The sequence below is a fragment of the Stegodyphus dumicola genome, chromosome 5 (genome assembly GCF_044657685.1).
Source record: "Stegodyphus dumicola isolate Sdum_Otavi_A_Nest chromosome 5, ASM4465768v1".
Taxonomy (NCBI): domain Eukaryota; kingdom Metazoa; phylum Arthropoda; class Arachnida; order Araneae; family Eresidae; genus Stegodyphus; species Stegodyphus dumicola.
The window spans coordinates 200,649,881-200,667,989 of NC_140772.1; the positions used below are offsets into that span (position 1 = coordinate 200,649,881).

The following is an 18,109-nucleotide window of genomic DNA, read 5'->3' on the forward strand; positions in this document are numbered from 1 at the left end:
TGCTGTATGGGGTTGAGGTTTGGAGACCTGGCTGGCAATTCATACGGCGAATATCCTCATTCTCTAGAAATTCGTTGACCAGAAGAGCTCTATGTGGCCTCACGTTATCGTCCTGTAAGATGAACATTCACAGAGCCTCTGTCAAAGACGTGGAGAGGTGTGCGGCCATCCAACATGATGCCTGCCCAGATCATCACATCGTCGCCGCCATCATTGTTGATTTCGCGGGCATTGGAGTGTAGGTAACGGGTCCCTGGCTCTCTCCATATGAAAGTACGGCGAGAATCGGTATTTAGGCAAAAATGGGACTCGCCGGTGAACAGAACGGCCGCCCATTGCTCTGTACTCCAATCACCATGCTGCCTGCACCATGCTAATCGGACTTTCCTGTCCGTAGACGTGAGCTGGACGCAAACAGCCGATCTTCTGACAAACAACCCTCTCTCATTCAGTCTTTTGAAAAACAGTCACTCTTGTTACACGGTTTCCTGTGGCTGCATACAGGTCCCGAGAGAGCTGAGAAGCTCTAGCCCCTCTGTTTCGCCCAAATAGTGATGGACAAATAACGCCCAAAATGGACAAAGAGCGATCTTCTCTAGCCGTCGTTGCTCTTGGACGACTTTACCAAGACTTTCTCTCGATGGATCCAGTATCCTAGAACTGTTTCCATAGGTTACACACGACGCTGGGCGTTAAATTAAACTTTTTTGCATATCTGGACTTGTGATTGGCCTGCCTCTAGCCTCCCCACAATTCGCCACCTCATTCCATCATCTAAACGTTGGTGGTTACTAATTTTTACTGTTCCGATGTGAATTTAATCGATTGCTGCAAGATAGCACCAACAAATTATGTTGAAGATAAACTTCGACAAGCAACATGTCAATTAAATCAGAAATCTGGCGTTTACCGATAGTCATTTAAAAGTTCAAGGAAGAGTTTAATAGTTTCTTATATCACTTGTACCCTGTCAAGCAAATCTGAAAATCTTTTGTGCTTCTGATACGTGACTTCTCAAATTGGTCCAAAAATGCAGAAATTTTTTTGAAAACGACGACGTATTCAAATGGTAAAGAGATATTTCTGGAAGAAAAGTACTCTATAATACCCATAGTTACCAATGGTGGAACATGGATGTATGCTTTTGATATGTAAATAGCTGAATAATCAAGTGACTGAAACTCTAAAGAAAGAAAGATATGACTATGCAAAGGTCGATCCAAAATTAGATAATGTTTACTGCTTTCTTCGATACTATGGCGTTGTGTAGTCGCCCAGACGGTGTAATGGTTAGGGGAACCTACTACGGTACCGAAGGGCCTGGGTTCGAATCCCGGAGAAGACATGGATGTTTGTAAATGTATAGTGTCGGTGCGGCCTGGCGACACACTAAATACGAGCCGAAAGTCCTCTCGTGTGGATTGGTGGAAAGGGAGAGGAGTGGTAAACCCCGGATCCCCCCCCGGGTGCTCTTCCTCAAAACCAGGAGTGGGAAATAAAAGTCCAACCTTTCTTCGGAGTGGGTTCTGACAGCCGTTGTTCCATGTAATATGGACAAGACAACAACAGCATGGTGTTGTGTACCAAGAATCACTACAAACTAATTAAACGATCAACAAAGATTATTATGGGTGTTTTCCGGCTTAATAACTGGAACTATGAAGAGCTAATTCATGGATTTTGTACCACAGTATGCAGCGACTCAAATAATTATTGTTGTTTTGGAATTTTTGGCCCAAAATTCAACAAATATACAGATCTAAGTATGATGTGCTAACTCTCTAAAACATACCTAATATTTTCCTTAACTTGCCTCCAACCGGTATTTTCTTATTTCCAACTTTAAAATCCAAGTTGAAAAAACAGTAATTCGTCTTCTATTTTGTGGCGAATCATTTTGAAAAGCTGAGAAAAAATCGTTTCGAAGACTGCTTCCAGCATCTTTACAAAGACTTGGCATAGTTTCGACAACTGCTTCCCGCAAACACTTAGCAAATATATGTATTCACTAGGCTATTTCGAGGGATATAAATTGTTTTACTGTCCACTCTTTTTCCTCAAATTAGTAAAGTTCTGTAGACCTTTTTTTAATTTGCTGAGCTCTATATAAATTTTGAATTTTATAGTATTTATTAAATATATTTCTGTGCTTCAATTTCCATAAAGTGAAGACAAAGTAAGTGAAAATCCGTGAGTTTCTTATCAATTGGGAGGGGGGGATCTCGAAAATTTAACTATAGCCTCGTCAGGGATTGAACCAAATGTTTCAAGCACTAACTATTGTACAAATTCAACACTATAAAAGTACATCGGAGGTTGAATTAGTTGCAAAGTAATATCAAGCATTTAAGTTTAACTATTCCGAAGTTAAATATTCTTTTAAATTTGAGGCAAAAAGAAATTTATTGTTCGAGTAACTATGCGATAGTTTTCGTTTAACTTATTTCACTCAAAAAACATCACCTATTGTACCATATCATGCTTACACCTCATAGCAGAATAAACAGGCGAAACTTGGAAAAATGTTTTAAATAATACCCCCACTATAGTGGGCAAGTGATTAAGACCCGCTGAATACAGTTCAACCTGGTTTGATCCTGGGTGAACGGACACGCTGCGTGGTGTATTTTCGAGGTTTTCCTATGTGTAACGTGAATACGAACAGCTTCCCTCAGAAAGTCATCTACGAAGGCATCCCTGCTCTTAGACAGATAACCTTTGTGGTTTTGCCATTATTCAAATAACCTAACACAATCTTCTATCGCTTTAAAGAATATCTTCCATCACTTTAAAGAATGTGCTTTTCCGTTTCGTTTGAATGGAAAAGGTAAACAACATGCGTAGATAAAACTTTTCTATAACATAAACTTCTTTTACGTTTATTAGTGTCAAAATAAAGTATATAAATCACAAAGCTGTTTGAAACACAAGAAAATAAATCATTTCCTTCTTCCCCATTTTGTTAGGGAAAAAAAGCAGCCATCCTTACGTAGAGGAAACTCGCAAATGTTTCAAGTTTTCTAATACCTGATACTCATAAAAGGAATGATTTATAAACAGTAACTGATTTCAGGGAATATGCATTTGAAGTTTTTTTTTTTTACTTGGAAATAAATAGTAATAATATATGTGGGAATTAAACGCATAAATTATGTCTATGGCGCAATAGCTTTCTGCTCCCCCCCCCAAAAAAATTGGCATTTATGTTTGCAGTAAACATGGTAAGTCTTTGTTATAAATTATATGTTCTAAATATTCTAAAAATTTATAACTTCATCTTTGATTGTTTTAGAGAATAGAAAAAATTTCGAGTAACAAAAAAATGACAGTACCTATTGTTATGCGTATTTCTGTATTTTTATGCATTTGATTGTACGGAATGGATATTAAAATATATGTCTGTGCATAAATGTTCTCTTAATACACATTTCTGAGAAAATTAGACTAAAGGATCAGTGAAAATGAGAAAACTTCTTTTAAAGAGCCTATTATTTAAAATTAAGGATTGAAAACTCAGCAGAATTCTAAATATCTAAAATAGGGAAGATCGCTGACAGATATGTATAAAAAGATACCAATTCTAAAACCATTGTTAAGTATAGTTCTCACATGCTACATATCTAGATCTGCACAACAAGCATTACTTTGGCTGATGAGAGATTATGACATATAGTCTACTGAAACACACAGAAATTTCTTCTGTACTACTGATACATTTGTGACGTTGGTATAAGATATACCGTAAGTACTTTATTAAGATGTTTTGGTATTAAATAAATTCATTGGAGTATGATGATTTGAGATATTTGTTCTGTAGTTGTTAATAGGTGCAAGTTTTGTAAAATTTGCTAATTTCATTAGCTCTTCAGTTGTCTCTTCTTGTAGCAATAATTCGCCTCTTAATACTTGCTCTTTTTGTCTTGAAAAGAGCCAAAACATGATATGCTTATTAGGTATTTTTATTATACATTCTTATTAGATGTAATAAATAAAGAAGGTATTTTATTTATATAAAAATACCTAATAAGATGTTCTTATTAGGTATTTTATATGCTTTCTTTCTTGTTGGATGTGGTTTATGATGCAGGCCTTGGGTGAGTGATATATATCTTTAAAATGGTCAGAATAATTTTTTTATACACTTGCAATGACCATTGCTTGTTATGTTTCTTACGAATAGATATGTAAGAAAAGAACCATAACCTGTAATGCATTAGTTGATAAATAAATTAGTGTAAGACTTAAAACCATAATAATAATAATTAAAATAAAATTAAAGAAATTCGTCTCCTTTGATCTGCATTTTTCAATTTATTTTACCACGAATCCTATAATACAGAATCGTAAAGAATTTTCTCCTCCCTTACCTTTATGTTGTAGTTGGAAACACGCCCGGCTAGCAGTCGGGAAATCTGGGATTCAAATCCCTGTGAGAAGATCGCTTATTTTCCCTGTTTTCTGCTTGGAAGTAAAGCAAATGATTCTACAGAATTAACTATATTTTTGTATGCGACTTTGGCCATTGGGTGTTGACTCAAGAAGCGTTTCCATGCTTCGCAGCCTCTTGGGCGAAAAATGGCAATTTTCATTGCCCTGGACTACGGTCTTGTACGGCCAAGAACGGCCACGCAAGCTCAAAAGGCCATGTGATCTGACGTCATGAACTCCGTCTGATAGCCTGAAGGGGTATCTGTGTACATGTGACTTTCGTAGCAGTTTGAAGTTCTTATGTGTATAGAAATTTTTAAATGGTTTTATGTTTCATTATTAATTGTAGATCAATAATGCCAGACTGATGCTCTGTTCCATGATGCCAGTAAATTTATGATAAAGCTGGCACACAAGTTTCTGTATTCAGGTTCTCTATACAAGTTGATAAGAAACGAATGTGGTGCAAGAAAATTCTGCGGAAAGATTGGTCGAAGATGTGAGAAGCATTCTATCCACACCAGTAGAAAGTAATTTTAGAGTCTTGCAGAAATAACAGTTTATCCAACAATAAAATTAGGAAATTTGACTACTTACTTATCATGACGATATATTACTAATAATAGTATGCTGTAACTGAAAATCGATCAAACCTTTTTATTATAAAATTTATGGATCTAAAACTGCCAAATAATCTTTTTTTTTTCTCTCTTTTGTGATTTATTATACATTTTTCTTTACACCATTCTATTACAACGCATTTGTCAATTCGTATATTATTTATTTTTAATCTGTTAGAATGCTTCATGGAATTTTTCCTGCAAGATAATAGATTCCTTGATGAAAATAAAACTTTTACTTTTTTATTGGTGCTGGGTGAATTTCTGTAATTTATGAAAGGAATATTTCTGCGTATGCTCTGCCAGAAATAGTTGTTAATATTTGACACTTCGAAAATATAAATTTATAGGTGATGAAAGCATAAATGAACGACTGGATGATGCAATGATGCTTAGTTAACCACACTATACAAGAGAAGCATCTACGGAAATCAATATAGTACGTATATTGACACTATTTTACTAGTAACTGTTTGCGACTTTAACTGGCATTTTTGAAATTTTTCTAAATAAGGCATAAACAAATCTAAAAAGGCCTTAACGATCGCCCAAAAACCTCTTTTAAAATTTTTAACATTAAATAAAGCTAGTTTTTAAATTTTCCCAAATTCAATTCAATGTATACCTCTTACAGTTTATTCAAATTATACTCCATACAAGTAATGATATAAAATTTCTTGTCCTCTTAAAATACGTCTTTTGAAAAAACATGTCAAAGCATTTTTCTTCATAAATGAGCTGAAATGTTATTTTTACCTATCGAAGATGAATGGCAATGTCTGCTTCGCGTGACTCGTTCTTTTCCCACCTTAGATTACTCAATCTTAAATAAAAGGTATTGGCGAAATAATAGTCTTGTTGATAGCTATTCTTCCTTGGTAGCTATTCTTTTTATTGCACTGGAAGTAATTCTCATTATTCAGTAAATTGCGACTTGCCACTAGGAGGTCTGTAGGAACAAGTTGTGAACAATAGCAATAAATTGCGTTCGATTTGACAACCTAGTTCCGGTTGGGAAAAAACGTAACAACCAACCATTTTGTTCTCAATCTGTCTGCTGTTGAACTAGAGTTCACGGAAATAGCAATCTTTGCTTTTCGAAGCTCAGAAGAACCATAGTACATATAAATGTCGTGCAAAATGCGGAGATGTAATTGGGTTAAAATTGGAATGAGCACAGTTTTTAAAAGTGACACTGTAGATGGACAGCATGCTACAGCTTGTGAGTATACATATATATTATATTTAAATTAATTAAATCTGGTACATAAATGCTGCATAAAAACAATTAATATTTCTGGAGATTCTAATGTTTCACCGCTATCCTTCGGAGCTGTTATGCTAATACATTCTTTAGTATCATTATCATTTTTGAATTAACCAATGTTTTAAGCATTATATAATTTTTCCTGTAATTGAATAACTCGATGAAATAAAAGCAATACATAGGACTGTTGAAATATATGGGGACTGTGAGGATAAAAAACTTGAACGTTTTCCGATTTACGTTAGATTAAAATTATATCAATAACTCTGGACTTTCACCGAATTTAAAATGTAAAAAAACCGTAACAAATGTGAAAGCGTTAAGCTAACATTCAAAGTAGAAAGGTATGGTGTAAATTATTTCAAATAAAATTAGGTTAGATGGGAAAAGTAAAAAAATAACATATGAGTTGAAAGATCCAAAATTTAATATAATAAATTTTAAAATCCCAAGGTCTAATATTAATATATAAGGTCTAATATTAATAATATACGGCAAATGAAAATTCAGTTGTAACAAGCTGGAAAAAGACTAGGTCATATTTCCTTTTCCCCCTTAGAACTGAATTAATTGCATTCCAGATAATATTGAAAAATGTCAAATTAAAATTTGTGTTTCCTTTAAGTAAAAAAGTCATAAAAATTACACTTTTTTCTGGAGCTTTTCAGATTAGGATACCCATTTAATTATTGACTAATATTAGTTAATTTAAAGCATAATTTTATATTATTTACTTATACATGCTACAAAAGCTTTCATATACTGAAATTTAGTTGCCCCCTTGAAAACAAGAAATAAATAAAATACTGTTTTTAAATGTAGAAAATCTGGTCGCTGCATTTTATTACACGGATGGCTAAATGACCTCAATTAGTAGGAATAGATGTTCGAATATTCGAATGACAGCGAAGACTGTATCATGGGATATGATTTTACCATTTCAAATCTGAATATAGCAGCGAGAAGCGAGGCATGTCGATTACCACAATGTTTTGTGTAAAATTTTGTAAATGTATACCATTCGTCAGGTGCCCCAGAAATATTGTTAAATGAGCAGAATTTGGCTGAAACCATAACTGTATCAAAGAAATGCGCTCCGTAATCGATTTATATTTGATAACTCGTAATTTATAATTATTCAGAAATAATTCTCAATTGGATCTCAGTTCATAGTATGTCGATGCTTTAACAAATTTGTAAAAAGCTTTTAAAGCTTAAGTCTTTTATCTCGCTTTTTTGCAAAGTTAGATTTGAAAGTTTTTCTAATTTTTCGCTAAGCTATACAGCAATGACTTTATTCAGCTAAACATGGCTACTTACTACAATTAATTCTAACATGTAAAATATAAGACCCTTCACACTGAAATGAAAGGTCTGCGGAAAGACTTTTCCATTGGAACATTCATACATTTCATAAAAATATAGTATGGTTTCGAATTCGATTAACTTAGAGTAGCTTAAGAGGAGGAGATATCTATTATAACGATCAAAAGCTTCGAGAATGATTCATTTAAAATACGCTTGACAACATATCATTTACAAAGTTATTCCTAAAGATGTTACGATTTTGAAAAATTCTGAAAGATCATTTGTGTGTGCGGCGCGTTGCTTCTCAATATTTTTTAAAAATTTGAATTTTTTCCCAAATAACAGCATGTTCAAATGGCTCAAGAGATGCTTTCTCAAGTCACGTCGTTCTTGAAACTCACTACCACCAGTGACGATCTCCGCTTCATACAGAAATAGCTCAATAACCAAGTAAATAATTTTCAAAGGGTGAAATATGACTGAAAACATACGCAAAATTCAGCCAAAAAAAAAAAAAATAAAAGTTATATTGATACTTTTATTCGATTGTCAGTTTTGTACATCGTGAAATTCTATCAGCTAACCAAAGTGTTAACAAAGAATGTTATTTTGAACGTAAACGCGGCTCTAGGATGAAACGGTTTGTAGAGGAAAAAAAACTGAAGCATGATGAGTTTTGTTTTCCTAATAGCGGGCATTAGCCATTATTAGGCTTGGCCAATACTAAGGCCTGAAGCGGAGGTCTCTTTACTGTGGAGGCACCTATTAGGTCAGCCACCATTGCCTCTTATGAAGGGACATAAATCCATGCCTTCTCCAGGATTCGAAAGGACTCAGGTTCAGATCCCGGAGAAGGCATGAATATAATCTTTTCCTGGAGAATGCATGGATCTTCGGTATGGCAGTCAGAGTCACGAACTACTTTTCCATCTGAGTGGCTGGCATGGCGAGATGACGCATGGATTTTGCACCCCAGTAATGCACCTGTTCACAATGTTCTTGTTGTTCGTGAATCTTTTCTCCAAAAAGTTAATAAAGTGGGTCGCAAGCTCCTTTCTGCTCTTGATATCGCTTCGTGTGACATTTTCTTTGCTCGGCGTTTAAAACTGTCGCTTAGTGGTCACAGGGTTCGAATCAACTGATGCAGTAACATAAAATTCGTTGCGAATTCTAAAAGTGTTTGTCAAAAACACCTTCAAAACACGTTTCGAAGATTGGAGAAAGCATTGTTATAAATGCATTGCAGTCGGATGACTTCGATGATTTGACTTCGTCAATGCACGCAAAGGATATCTGCCTAAGGGAAGGGATGCCTTCCCGGATGTCTTCCTAAGAAACACTCGTTCTTATACACTTTACATATAGGGAAAATCATAAGAACGTCCATGCAGTCACCTCGTTCGCCTGGAATGTAACTACGTCTTCAATGCTCAGCTGCTGTTAAGCACCAGGGATTACTTTGAAAAAGATGTTATAATTATCAACCAATAAACTAAAACTCTTACTTTTACGGAATCATTCCCGATACATTTTGATGATAGTAATACAAATATAGTCCAGAAAGAACCTATATTTTTCAGAATGTAATTAACAAATTTAGTAAGCAATCATATAACGAACTTCTTCGTAATTCTAAAATGGATAGTGTGTTTATATCATACTGTTACAGGTTTAAAAGGTAATTTACAAGATGATTTTTGTTTTAACTGCAACAATATTTCGATAAATATAGTTTACATTTGTTGTATATCATGTAATCATGAAAAGTTACATATGAGTCATGTTATACTTTTCAGCTTTTTTTTACCACGGCATATTTCCGAGTGAATTACGAATAAAGTGAAATACTGTTCCATTTCTGTAAGACATTTATAGATATCTTATCTGTGTCAGGAAGTTAAATTTAATCCTCTTTCTTTTCAGATGAAAACAAGACCACTGTATATCACCATGTTTGCAGACATTTTGCCATTGAGATAACAATAGCAAGCCCTCTTACTTCACCTCTCGTTGCTTGAGCAGGAAAAAAAGTTTTTTTCCGTTTCAGGTACCTTATCTGAGTTTTTTAAATTTTCCTACTGCATCTCTAAATGTAATTCAAATGGCAAAGAAAGAGTTAAGTTATTGAAAATACAGAAGATATTTTTCTGTTTGCTCAGATAGAAAAATGGTTTTCTGCTTTGTATGTTTCTTAAATTTTGATCGAAATTAACAGTTTACTTAGAGTTTATTACCGAAAATCTTACACTTAAGTCTGATTCCTGCAAGCGTTTCGAAACCTTAGAATCTGTTCTGGATTCTTCCTTTTTAATATTCTTTCTACTTCCCACGTCCCACGTCCTCAGAGGAAGGAGGGGATGATTTCTTCTTTCTCTCCTCCCCCTTTTTTTCTAATTACAACATCAATTTCAGGCCAACCAATTCAATTAGTGCAACCACATATTTGAATTGCGGCTTTTTATCCCAAAAGAAAGTTAGGATAGAAAAGTCTCGAAGCAGCATTTTGCTTTGAATCCCTCTAAAAGTCTGATTCAGTTTTCAAAATGTTGCCACAAAATATTATTGCCCTGCATTATATTTAAAGAAACTAAATAATGAAGAATCTGTATGTGTGTTTTTCGCATTGTAAAAAACAACGGTACCTAGAGCCATCATATTTTAAATTATGTAATTCTTCACTCGAACATGGGCACCCGAATTTTGAATTTGTTTTATTATCTATTTCACATTTTGTAAAACTTTAACGAATTTTTTATTAACGAACTCAACGATTTCAAAGCGAGCAATGGCAACACTGTAAAAAAAATTCCGACAGACTGCCTGTCAAAAATTCTAAAGATATGTTGTTTTAAAATATTTTGTGATATTGCTGTTGAATTGAATTTTATGTGGTTTAAGTGCGAAGAACATTATATTTAATAAATAAAGGTAACACACAAAGCGTTAAAAAACGCCCCTTTGGACGTAATATAAAATCTGAAAGCTTTCACATTTTTATTTATTTATTTGGTAATAATTTTCCCGAGAAATTTTCTCAGGACAATGTTTTTTCGTATTGCGTTAATTTTTACTTCATTTTATATCATGTATTTACTAGATTTGCTGAGAAAATAAGAAGCTGTCCATTATTTTCAAGCATATGGTATTTTGCCAGAATATCAAGAGTGTTCCAATTCTCCTGCAGTGAATCTCTAGATGAGAGAAAATGTACGATGACCGCCGGAAATCGAAGCCTGTTACACTGGTGTTGACGTCGAAATTATATTTCATCGCTAAAAGGCGCTAATAGATTGGTGATGATGCATTGGCGGATGGCAGTTATACACAAAAAGCCTTTATTCAATTGCAATTATTATAAAAATTCAAATTTTAGACATTGAGGATTTTTAAATTAGAGTCAGGTTAAAACTAAATTAAATTTTGTTTTCCATCTGTAGTTAAAATACATGAAAACATGCCAACCGAAAATATTTATATGAAGAGAGGCAAATAAAAATATGTGGTGTCTTTTATTCGTCAGTATTTCATTTATTAACAAATGGGCTTAACATTTGGGCTTAACATAACAAATGGGCTTAACATTTAAGTTGTCACTACATATTGCTACGAAAGATTAAATTATGTAACTGTGAAATCAAGATTGCATAATGTAATCAAAGTTAAGTTTAATCAAGATTCAATCACTGAAATCTCCCGGCAAAGAAAGGTTGTCTGGAAAAGGTTGTTTTCTTTGAGTAGCTTAATTGCTAAAAGCAAATTCTATTAAGCATGACACGCTTGGTGTTGCGACCAGGTGAAGTCCGAGATTCGCATACCACATGCAGCCTAAATTTTTATAACTATAATAAACAAATGAGATGTAGGATTCAAAAATAAATCTCTCTGTACAGAAGACATACTCGACCTTCATTGAAAATATTAATAGCCTAAAAAGTTTACTTAACATTCTGAGATTTAATTATGCACAGAGATTTAACATCTAGTTTCGCAAAGATCGTTCCAAATTTAATGCGCAGCTTAGATACAACGCTTTTTGAATGTTCTTGCATTTTAAAACAAAAAGGAAATTTTTTTTCTTAAATAATTCTACACCCATACTTCATCCACTGCTAACCGCCATTTTTATCTTAACTGCTTAAGAAAGTTTCTTCTCGTCTTTGTGATACTAGCGTATGCATTTTAAACATTTTAATATCTGCTGCAATATGGCATATTAATTATAAATTGTCACATGAATTTTGATTTGATTTTAAATACAATTTTTGAAGAGAATACAGTCGATTTTTATAAGAAAAACATATTTCAAATTAGCAAAATCATATAATCAGTGCACGGTGGTTCAAATGTTATTATCTTTATACCGTCCCATTGCCGATTTAACAAGATTTTTTAATCTGAAGAAAAGCGTTTTTTAACGGCAGCTTTTTAGGAAATTTTTTAACACTCCCCAGGTGAAAGTTTCATTAGATTTTAGCATTCTGTATTATCAGGATTTATCAATATTGTCAGTGGTATCATTATTATAATTTATAAAAATTATCAGATAGTTTTTATAAAAATTATCAAAATCAAAGTTATTATTTTTTATAAAAGTTATCATTATTTTATAAAAGTTATCACTATTTCATCATATAAAATGAATTTAAACTTAAAAAGTCAACATATATATCAATGTAAAGTACACTTACCCCTAATATGAACAGAAAACAATATAAAGGGAAACATTATGGAGGAGGTAACGAGCACTGATAATAGCATACAAATTCAAAAGTTATCCAGTAAGAAACATGAAATTAAATTACAAATAGTAAATTATAAGTAGCAACATAACAAATTAATTACAGATTACATAAAATATGCGTGAAATATACAAATGTTAAAAAAAAAAAATTTGCTAATTCAGTTCATTTTTCAGTCTGAGAGTTCAAGTAGTTGATGTCTCTTTAATTCTCATCTTTTAGTTTTTTACCATACAAGATTCCGCAAGACGGTCACTGTCATCCAATACTTCAACCCAAGTTTTACAGGAATTTAAATTTGGTTGCTGTTTCTAGTAAAACCACATCACCTTTTAAAGATTCTTTTTAGTTTCAGTAATACCGAAGAAATTAAGCATTTCTTAAATCTAGAAGATATTGATTTTTTTAGTTACCCCCAAATTTTCTTTAAATCTGATATTGTTTTCGTTTCATTTAACTTTCTCTGCTGAGAAAGGTATCCAGTATCTTTTCAAAGTTATGTGATATTCAGGTTTAAACCCAATCAACAGAAGATGAGCTGGTGTAAATGCTTCAGTTTCGCGTAACTCATTATAAATTATATATATATTATTATATATATATTATGTCAAAGGTTATGTGTACAAGATAGTTTCAAATTCCGTGAGAATAGCCATAATTTCTTCAGAATTAAATTGAGCTCTACATAGAACCATTTTAAAAGCTCTTTAATAAAAGCTCTTTAATGCTTTTCATAATGCGTTCGTAGAACCCTGTCCACCATGGCTGTCATACCTTTTCTTTTTGGGCGTGTAGGTTCTGGATATATGGTTGCGTAACGTGGAACGTGAACTAAATATGGGCATCGCTTAAAACCAGACATTTAATGACCACAATACTTTATTAACACACAAACAAAACAAGAACAAACAATTAGCTCAAAAATAGAACCACGTTTATCATTACGCTGGCATACAGGGACAGGGACAGGGAAAAGTGGACGGAGCACCAGAACTTCGTCAGTGACTTTTACAGGTGTTGCTCCGCCGCACTACTGTACCCCGCTGGGCTTTTAGTTGGGCCGCATCGGATGCTAGCCTACCAAGACATTTACATAGTAATTTTACATTAATATTAGACTTACGTATTGAATATACAATTACAAAGACATAGTATACAATTATTGCAAAGAAATTAACCTATCAACAAAAGTTGGATTATGGCAGATTGAAATAACATAATTACTTCGAACATACATACAAACTTTCATTGTACATTGTACTTCACACAAACAATATATTTACATTAGTATATCTAGTTACATCGAATTAAAATAAACATCGTTTTAAGGAACTAATTGAAGTTTTTTTTTTTTTTTTTTTTTTTTTTTTTTTTTTGTGCATTTTATCATACTTAGTTGAATTACTAAGGCGAATTCTCTTATTAATACATTTCCTTTCATTTTTTTAACTTGTTACACACAAATGCATCAGCACTGAAGTCTTACATTATTATTTTTGTAAATTAATGTATCATAAATACAGAAAATATACATTAGAAAATCACATAATACTTACATTTACACTAATATATCTAATAGAGTCGTATATTATTTACATTATTTTTTAATTAATGATTTAATTATTACACTAATACAGTCCAAATTCTTAATGTAACTATTTTATAAAAACTATTTATACCATATTTAGCCTGTTTCAGACACTTGTAATATTTCTGAAATCTTGCATTATTTTTGCAAGTTGTAGAATAAGAGGTATTTATACAGATGCGATAGCATCTTGACATATGTCTTCTCTTTTATATGCAAAAAGTTTCTTCATAATCAAGGAAACCTTTTGTTGTAAATGAGGTATCGTTAGCATGCATTTAATGTACTCAGGCGTAATTTGTGACCTTCCTTTGCAGTGTAGCTCTTTTGTGAGCTTTCACTTGAAAATATAGTGCTCTGGGTCTCCCTTTTCCCCACATACGCACTTGTCTGATTCGCTCAAATTTCGTGCAAAGTAGTACGTGGGGAAAGGACCATGTCCAGATAAGAATATGTTGATGAAGAAGTTATAAGAGATTGGATCATATGTGGGTTTCTTGTAGAAGTTGAAAAGCCTTCTACCTACTTCTGCATTTTCCCATTCAGTTTGCCATTTTTTTAATGTAATTTTTTTCAACATATGTTTCACATACGATTTAGGGAATGGGACATTGATTGGAGGTAGAGATGGGTCTTGAGCTGCATTTTTAGCAAGCGCATCTGCCCTTTCATTTTGGGCTTGTCCAGCATGCGCTTTTACCCACTTTATTTTTATAGATGTTCTCTTGCGCTGTGATAATAAATCGTAGATATCTTGCACTATTGATGATTTGTTTGTTGCATCATTGACAGCTTTAATTGCCGCTTGGCTATCACTGTAGATGGTAACATATGTTAGATGCTTTTGATGAGACCATAGAATAGCGTGTTTTATGGCTGAAAGCTCAGCTTGGAAAACGCTGTTGTTGTTCCTTAGGTGTCCTTTCCATTCTGTTGTTTCTTGTTCTGAGAGGAGTGCAAAGAACGCGCATCCTACTTCTTCGTTTAACTTTGACCCATCTGTGTACACGACTGGAAATGAAGGTACACTGAGGGTGTCTTCTTTTGTAGATATTCTGAGTTTTGCATGTACTGCAGGGTGTCTTAGGTAAGGATTTCGTGGCTGTTCAAAATCAAGGGGGCACAGGTTTTGATCTTCTACCTCTATGTTTTTCTTGAGGTGGAATAACGTGGCTAAGTCTGCATCTTCTTTTGCTTTCAGGTGGAGGGGTGGGATTCCTGTTAATACACAGAGAGCTGCCGTTGAGGTAGTTCTGTATGCTTTTGCTATTTGTAAGAGGAAGGGGCGTTGGATCGAAGCTAAGAGTCTTTTCTTTTTCACTGTCATAGGGTGAGTCCATGCTGATGCCCCGTAGAGGATTATTTTTTCGATCACGGTATTATAGAGAATGTTTTGCATCCTCGACTTGAGGCCCCACGTTGTGCCTTGCATCCTTGCGAGGGCTCTAGAAATAGTTTGGGTCTTCTTCCGAATTTCCATGAGGTGTGGGATCCAAGAAAACTTTTGGTCAATTTTCAATCCGAGGAATTTGATTTCTTTTGAGATCTTGATTCTTCTATTATTGATTTTAATGCAAGGTAGCCTTTGTAGCGATTTGCCCGGTTTTGGAAATAAAATAATATGTGATTTGGGCTCTGAAATTATTAGTTTTTGATTGACGCAGAGGGAATGGAATATGGAGAGAGTCTCGTTACTATTCTTTTCTAGTATGTCTCTTGAATGCCCATTTGTTACAAAGGCCACATCGTCGGCAAAGGCGATGAGCTTTGTATGGTCCGGCCACTTGTAGGAGGTGATATAATTGAAGGTGATGTTCCACAGGTCTGCACTTAGACAAGAGCCCTGTGGACAGCCCCTCGTTATTCTTCTTTCTACTATACAGTTGTTGCTGATGATTATCGTTGCTCTGTTTGTTAGGAAACTATTCATTAACTTGAATATGTTCCGAGGGCATTTAATGTTGCGCAAGGCTTCAAGGATACCAGGCCACCACACGGAATCAAACGCATTTTTGAGATCCATACAGAGTACTGCTGTATGGAGAGCTGAAGATTTATTCCTACGGATCTGCTCTTGAAGTTCTACTATCGCATGTGATGTAGATTTGAGAGGTCTGAAGCCGTATTGGTAGGGGGTTATGGTTTCGTTTTTCTCTAAATGGTGGCGTAATCTGCCCGCGATTGCACGTTCCAAAAGTTTACCTATTGCAGGTAAGAGGTTGATTGGTCTGAAGGCTTCCGGATCCGTAGGATCTTTATTATTTTTCTTGAATAGTATTGTTTGTCCCTGTTTGAGACAATTCGGGAAGACATAAAATTTGAGGCAGAGGTTTAGTAGTTTGTGGAACAGAAAAGGCATTGCGTGGTGAATTATCTTAATAATCCTGTTGTCTAATCTGTCAGGTCCCGGAGCTTTATTATTCGGAAGATACTTAATAATTTTTGAAATTTCTTGTGAGTGGAATTCCACATCGTCTGGAGTATTTGGAGCGGTATTATTGTATCTAATGTCGGAATGTGAGTGGCCATCGTCTTCTGCATTATCTTTTAGGAAAACAACATCTAGAATATTGTTGAGAATCTTTTCAGTGACATTACCAAGCTGGCTGTTACGTGAGAGTTGATCTCTCGAAAGACCGATATGTGCGGGACTAAAAACTTTACTTGTAGCCATTTTATACAGCTGGCCGTATGTATCTTTATTACTACAGCAGTAATTCTTCCAGCTGCGTAATTATTTTGCTTCAGTTATTTTCTTTTTGTAATTTGCTAATTGTTGCTTGTATTTTATCCATATTTCCATTTTCAACCCTTCCGGAGCGCTTTTCATTTTTCTACGAAGGGCCCTTGTATGTTGCTTTTCACGTCTTAATTCCTTTGTCCACCAGTTAGTCTTCGTAATCTTGTTGTTGTTACGGAGTTTAAATGTGTTGGTCGCTGTCTCCTGTATTGTTTTGATAATTGTTTCCATTAAATCATGGACTGCATCGGGTGATGTGCATTTATCTATAAGTTTCTCCGCATACTGAAGACATGTGGAGATTTTTCTTCCAAATTGCCTTGCTTTTTGCTTTGAGATTGAAAATCTTCTTAATTTGAGGTCGGGGATTTCTTCTGATAATTCAAATGAGATGTAGTTATGATCTGAGTGGCTTGGATCATCAAGAACTTTCCATTCTTGTATTTTATTGGAGATACTCAATGTTGACAGTGTCAAGTCCGGCCATCCTTTACCATTTGTTGTTTCAAATGTAGGAGTGTCTGAAGAGAGGTTATGTATATACAGATTGTGTGTAGCAATAAAGTCAGCTAGTGTATGTCCTCTATTATCTGTATTATTGTAATGCCACATTTGATGGTGAGCATTGAAGTCACCTGTAATCACGTGCTGTGATCTTCTGAGATTACTAAAGATATTTTCTAATGTGTGGAGATTCGGCCCCATATCCTCTCGTGGTGAGCAGTAAATGGAAGTAATTAATAGCTGTTCTGATTTACAGTTAATACTTATCGTCATCACATCTCTATGGCTTAATATAATTGTAGGGGACCATTTGGTATTGGTGACTATAATACTGGCACGTGGGTTAACTAGAGGATCCTTTTCGGTAGATTGAAATATTTGCCAGTGAAGGGGAAGGCATCTAACTTCACCTTTTACGCAATACGGCTCAGTAATGCAAATTACATCATGATTGTTATTTTCAATTACTTCACTAAGTTGTTCTGACGCCTTTTTTCCTCTGCCTAAGTTTATTTGAAGGATTCTAAGCTTGTCCTGTGGAGGCGAATTATTGTGTAAAATTGTCGTAAACAGTTGAGATTGGGGAACTGAAGGGGCGGCGGTAGTACTTGATGGATTCATGTACAGAAAGGGAAGTTTAAATTAACTTAAAAGAAACTAGGTAGTAAGCTAACTATTCTTCTTGCTTTGATGTGTAAACTGCAGCAGCTTTAATTTTTGAGATTTCCCTCTGATATAATGGGCATTTGGGGGAGAATGCAGCATGTGAAGTATTGATGTAGGTTCCATATGTGCAGTTGAACAGTTTACAGTTGATACAATCCGGTACGTCTTCTTTGCAATTCCTTATGGAGTGAGGTCCGCCACAGAAAGCGCAATAAGTCCTAAATTTGCATGCACTACCAGAATGTGAGA

General features: G+C 34.4%; 1 protein-coding gene across 6 annotated transcripts in view; it reads left to right on the forward strand.

Moving 5' to 3' along the window:
- Positions 1-18,109, forward strand: part of LOC118189786 (G protein-activated inward rectifier potassium channel 3-like) — a 122,460-nt gene that overhangs the window by 74,544 nt on the left and 29,807 nt on the right. For 2 of the 6 annotated variants that reach the window (XM_085817536.1, XM_085817537.1), the window contains 2 exons: positions 5,399-5,487; positions 9,547-9,670. The exons of 1 other annotated variant lie outside the window; for it this stretch is intronic. The gene's annotated coding sequence lies outside the window, so the exon portion shown is untranslated. Of the gene's footprint in view, positions 1-5,398; positions 5,488-6,250; positions 6,271-9,546; positions 9,671-18,109 lie in introns of those variants that run through there. 3 more of the 6 variants (XM_085817535.1, XM_035360453.2, XM_085817538.1) reach the window with 2 other exon arrangements.